This window comes from Pan troglodytes, chromosome 6, assembly GCF_028858775.2.
Source record: "Pan troglodytes isolate AG18354 chromosome 6, NHGRI_mPanTro3-v2.0_pri, whole genome shotgun sequence".
NCBI classification, from domain to species: Eukaryota; Metazoa; Chordata; class Mammalia; order Primates; family Hominidae; genus Pan; species Pan troglodytes.
Genome location: NC_072404.2, coordinates 147,960,338 through 147,966,612, shown reverse-complemented (window position 1 = coordinate 147,966,612; position 6,275 = coordinate 147,960,338).

Here is a 6,275-nt window from a genome sequence, read left to right as displayed (position 1 = left end):
CAGCCTGGACAGCCACAGCATGAAAGGGCTACAGCATTCCGGAGGCTTATTTCTTATTTCTTCAGCAAGTTTATTCCTTTATCGGCAGCTCGTTTAAAGGGAGCTAAAGGGGACCCCATCAAATCGTTAAACGAGAATTTAATGTGGGTTTTTAAAGGCAAACCCAAAAGCTTTTCAGAAAAAAAAAAAAGGTTAAATTAAATAAATGAACAATGGCCCACAGCAAGCATAACTGATGGCTGAGGATAATGCAGACGGGCCTCAGATTTATGAAGGAGGTTTTATCTTTGTCCTTTTAATGAGAAGAGTGATTTTGATCGGGTGTCAGGACTCCTGGGTGCATTCTAGCTGAGCCGCTAAGTGACCTCATGACTCTGTTTCTCTCCCTGCACCGCACTCCCATCTTTGTCTCTTGTCCACCGCAGAGGTGATGCTGGGAGGAAGAAAGAGAGGCTCTTTCTAAAGTGCTTTGAGTAGCTGCAAAGGAAGATGAGGGCAGATGGAATGTAGATACGGGCAATTCTCATTTGTCCATGCTAATGGGAGGCAGGGTTCCCAGGGAGAAATGAATTGCACAGAGAATGCCCAGACCTTGAGTTTTAACTCTCCCTTCCCTGAGGGGACTTTCATCTCATGGGCTGGCGGGTCACCTCTCTGGCTGGCTTTGCTTCTCCTCCTCTCCTTGCTCTTGTTCACCCCTTCACAGAAGTTCCCACCAGCCAAGACACATACGGAAGATGAACAGCAGGTGGAAAGAGGAGAAGATGCTGGGGGTTGTGGTAGCGATGTGATAATAGCTCCCGGGGAGCTGCTTGTAGGATGCAGCGCCTGTAATCCTGTTTTCTGGGAGAGGGATTTGAGGTGCCAAAAGAGCACATAATACGCAGCATTCTGAGAATGGAGTTAGGAAGGACTGTGGCAGATGCCGACCCTTGCCATTAAAAATGGCAACACTAATGCGTCTGAAAGGGAGATGGAGACAGCCTTTGCTGAGGACCCAAACGCCCCTAGTCCTGTGCTAAGTCCTTTATATGTGTTATGTTTTTAAGAAAGTGTTTCCAAGCATACAAATAAAATCTGGACCCTTACCAGTAAATTTTTTGAGCATTTCCAACATATACACATGTATGTATTTATAAGTTATATATATTCTATTGTTGTAATGCATTATGTATACTATATGCACAACTGTATATATTTTAAAAGAATGAGAAAAATAAATAGAAATAGAAGCTACAATACTTTTGTACTGCATCCTTGTGGAGTCGTGGGCAGACACTAGGCACTCATAATTCACTCTGGCAATTTGTGCTCTTCACAGCCTGCTTGAGAGATAAGATAGGTGTTGTCACTTCCATCGTATGGATGAAGAACCATGGTGAAGATTGTTTGAGTGATTTGATCAGAGCTGGGATAGTAACCCGTGTCTTCTGAATCAATTACAGTGCATTCGCTTTTCTTCCCTCTTGTCCCCAACATGGGCCCTGTGTTTCTGTGGCCCAACCTTCCCTCCATCTCCTGTTCCACGGCTCTCCATGTTGATTGCATCTGCAGAGGATGATACCTTGACTCTTGATTAGTCCAAATCAGTGTTAGTGATCCCATGCCTCCTTTCCAGATGCTCTTTTTCCCAGCCTCCCTTGCAGCTTGGAGTGGCCACATGACCCAATTCTGGCCAATCAGACATGCAGGAGCACTCTGAGAAGTTTCACTTGCTGTCAAAAGGGAGCACTGGGAAGGAGATGCAAAGAAAGTAGGAAGAGAGACTGGGTCCTTGATAACTTCACTGAGTCCCTGCACCAAGCCCGGAGCCACCTACCTCCAGACTGCTCTCCTGAGATATTAAATGTCTTACTGCTTGAGCAGCTAGATGAGTGTGATGGTTAATATTGAGTGCCAACTTGACAGGACTCAAGGATACAAAATATTGTTCCTGGGTTTGTCTGTGAGGGTGTTGCCAAAGAAGATTAACATTTGAGTCAGTTGGACTAGCAGAGGCACAACCCACCCTCAATCTGCGTGGGTACCAGCTAATCAGCTGCCAGCACAGCCAGAATATAAAGCAGGCAGAAGAACGTGGAAAGACCAGACTGGCTTAGTCTTCTGGCCTACATCTTTCTCCTGTGCTGGATGCTTCCTGCCCTCAAACATCAGACTCTAAGCTCTTCAGCTTTTGGACTCAGACCTTTCACCACAGACTGGAGGCTGCACTGTCGACTTCCCTACTTCAGAGGTTTTGGGACTCAGCCTGGCTTCCTTGCTCCTCAACTTGCAGACGGCCTATTGTGGCACTTCACTTTGTGATCGTGTGAGTCAATACTCCTTAATAAACTCCTCTTTATATATACATCTATCCAATTAGTTCTGTCCCGCTGGAGAACCCTGACTAATACAATAGGCATTTTGTTACTTTCAGACAAAGGCCTTCCTAACTGACTTAGTCTCTATTTCTAATCGGCACCTTCCTTCCTCAGTTCATTTCCTCAGTTACCTTCTGTGCCTGTGCCTTAGTTAACTTTTATGGAACCAGGCTTGGTTCATATGGCATAAGAAGTCAGATGACCCAGAGGTCTTTTCAGAGCTACAATAGATTCTCCTAACTCTTTTCTGTTATCTTTCCCAGTTGAATTGCTATGTGTGTATTTGCGTGTTCCATTTCTTTCCCTTGCATAGTTCTACCCACATTGACCCTTTCATGGTTCTTTGGAACCGAGTATTTTCCCTCCTCTGTGTCCCACCTGGAACTGAGTATTTTCTGTCTTCTGCGTCCCACCTCACAGCCTTTGCACTGGCCACTCCTCTGTTTCATCTTCTCTCGTCTGCTGGCTCCTTCTTTTCCTTCCAGTCCCAGTCCAGATGTCACCACCTCAAGGAAGTTGTTCCTAGCAGTGTATCTCCACTCTTCACAACACCATGTCTTAATTTTCTTCATGTGAATTACCACTGCAAGAAGTTCTATTGCTAGTTCATTTCACTCATTACGTCTCACCCCCATCCAGAATGTATGTTGCACAAGAGCTTTGATCTCCACTTTATCTGCAGCACCTAGAGCAGTGCTTGGTATAAACTAGGAGCTCACAGTGTATTTTTATAAAAAATGAATAAAAGAAAGAATGAATAGATATGAGGTGTCTACTCACCTGAGTCCTTGGTTTTCTTCCTCAAGGGTATATTTGAGTGTTTATAAATGGGGATACTAAAAGCTAGAATAATCAGAGCTTCCTGTGCAACATGCTAGTTAAATAATATGCTATCATCAACTTTCTATAATTTAAAATCTTAACTTAGAAGAACATATATAAACATTATTTCTTACTGAGTCTTATTTTTGAAACATTATAACAGCAGAGACAATATTAATAAAAATATATAGTTATAATTTAATATAGTGTTATGATCAGAATCAAGAAGAATTGCATTCTAAATCGACACTCTCTCCCTCACAATCCCACACTACTGGGAGAATACTTATATCTTGGCATTAACAACAGACTACTACAGCTATTTGTTTACCGTTTTGTCCCCTATTCACCTGAAACCCCCTAAGGGTAGTGACTATGGCTGAAACAGCTTTGATCTGCAGCATAGTGACATATGGTAGGCATTCCATAAATGTTTTTTTCAATGGATGATTCTAAACATGATATGAGTTACATAAAATATCCTGTTGGCATATTTTGCTCTACAATTACAATGAAATTTTCTAAAATAAAAAATCTTTATAGTCCCATGAAAATCTGTACTATCTCTTTTGGTTTTTTGAAGATACCTTTATTATTGTCATCATCACTCCTCTCTCTATTTCTTTCTCTCTCCCTTCCCTACCTCTTTCCCCCTTTTCTTCCCTTTCTCCCTCCTTTCTTGTTTCCTTCCTTCCCTCCTTCCTCTTTCTTTCTTTCTCTTTCTTTCTTTCTTCTTTCTTTTTCTCTCTTTCTTTCTTTTCCTTTTTTCTTCCTCTCCCCTCCCTCCCTCCCTCCTCCCTTCCCTTCCCTTCCCTTCCCTTTCCTTCCTTCCTTCCTTCCTCAAGGTGTGTTCTCTCTTCCTGTAGTTTTTATGTCTGAATATGCATGAAGAATTAGGGAGGGAAATTATGATCATGCCTGAAAGATATTGATAAAGCCACCAGGGAGGAAAATATGGGTGCTTTAGTTTTATTTTCTGGAGAAGAAAGTGATGCCAGTGTTGATAATACTGATTGCAGTGCAGGAGGAAGCATAATTGGGAATGGCAAAGAGACATTTAGACAAAATTTGGAACTCCTGCAGAAGAAGTCACCACACATTCTTTCACAGACAGGTGCATTGATGACAGAATAATTTCTCCCAAGGGAGAGATAAGAATGCCGTTGTTCAGGTCATTTAAGACAAACTAGAGGAGGAAAAAGCAGTAATTATTTTTAGTTTGCAGAATGTCCACAGTGTAGTTAGGCATAGGACAAAAACCTGTCCAGCCTCCAGGTTCACAGTCCATAGGATGAGATGACACTACCTGACACTGAGTTCATCGCCTGAGGCCTCTGTGAGACATTAAGATCCCTGTTCTAGCTTTCAGGACCTTATTAACTGTTGAAGCCTTCAGAGGGTTAAGGGAGTAGGAAGAGAGAAATGGAAAGGGTCCCCCAAGGAAAGGGAGAGACCACCTAGAGAAAGGGGAGACAAAAGGAGTCTGGACATAGAATGAAGAAAGACAAGGAACTCTGGGGAGTGTGGAATGGGAAGAAGATTTGAAAACCAAAGAGAAAAATAAATAAAAATTCAGAGCCCTGGATTATATGAATATCTAGTAGGCAAATGGAACATGGAGGATGAATTCATGTGGACCAGCACCAAGCGGAATATGGTGCATCTGATGAATGAAGTGTACAGTGCAGAGTGGGGAGAGGCAGGGTTTAATTGAGTTCTGTACCTGCCCCTTCCCTTCGTCCCACCCTTGGCCTTATGTTTCTGGCTTCATCCTTGACTTCCCTCCTTAGTAATGGTCTTGGGTGGGATATTGGTTCTCTTCCTTAGGAATTACCCCAAAAGCATTCCGGTTCCACCTAATAAATATCTACTGAGTCAATGCAAAGCTTATGGCACCATAGGGCATACAATGATAAATACAGAACAACAAACATCTCAAACCTCTAGAGACATCAGAGTCATTCAATCCAAACTCTAGTCTTCACTTGAGCGTCCCCTGGTTTCTGCCTGACCACACGAAGTGATGGAGAACTCACTACCACTCAAGACAATTTATTTTTTCTTTAGAGAACTCTATTAGAAAGACATTCCTCACATCAAGCCAAAATATGTCTAAATAAGATAAGTTCCATTCTCTGATCCTACTTTCACATCTTGAAGTTACACAGAAGGAATGCAGCAGCTCTTCTCTTTGACAGCCCTTCAAATATTTGAAGCTGTTGTGTTCCCTTGAGCCTTACTTCTCAAAGCTGAACATCACCAGTTACTTTGATTGTTTCAAATTAATTCCCTTCTGGGCTTGGCCACTCTCTCCTGAATGTGCTCAAACTTATCATAAAGTGCTGAAGGTGTGGGGCCTTGAGCTCTACACAATAATGCACGTATAGTCTGCCTATCTCAAAGTTGAGCGGGACTGCTTCCTTTGGGACTCCATTCTGTTTTAATACAGCTTACGATCCCATTGACTTTGGCAGTATTTCACTATTGATTCATATTGAGCTTATTGTCAACTTCAGCTCATACTTTGTTTTTGGTTTGAGACAAGGTCTCACTCTGTCACCCAGGACGGAGTGCCGTGGTGCAATCATGGCTCACTGCAGCCTTGACCTCCTGCCTGGGCTCAAACAATCCTCCCACCTCAGCCTCCTGAGTAGCTAGGACTACAGGCACATGCCACCACACCCAGCTAATTAATTTTTTTTATTTGTTTGTTAGAGATGGAGTCTGACTCTATCACCCAGGTTGGAGTGCAGTGGCACCATCTCGGCTCACTGCAACCTCTGCCGCCCAGGTTCAAGTGATTCTCCTGCCTCAGCCTCTTGAGTAGCTGGGACTACAGGTGCCCACCACCATGCCCGGCTAATTTTTTTGTATTTTTAGTACAGAAGGGGCTTCATCATGTTGTCCAGGCTGGTCTTGAACTCCTGAGCTCAAGAAATCTGCCTGCCTCGGCCTCCCACAGTTCTGGGATCATAGGTGTGAGCCACCATGCCCGGCCTGAGTGCCATATATTTTCAAATGTAGATCTGTTAAGCTCTCTCACCTTTTTTATTCCTTAGAATGATACCTCAAGGCAACACCAAAATGCCCTGT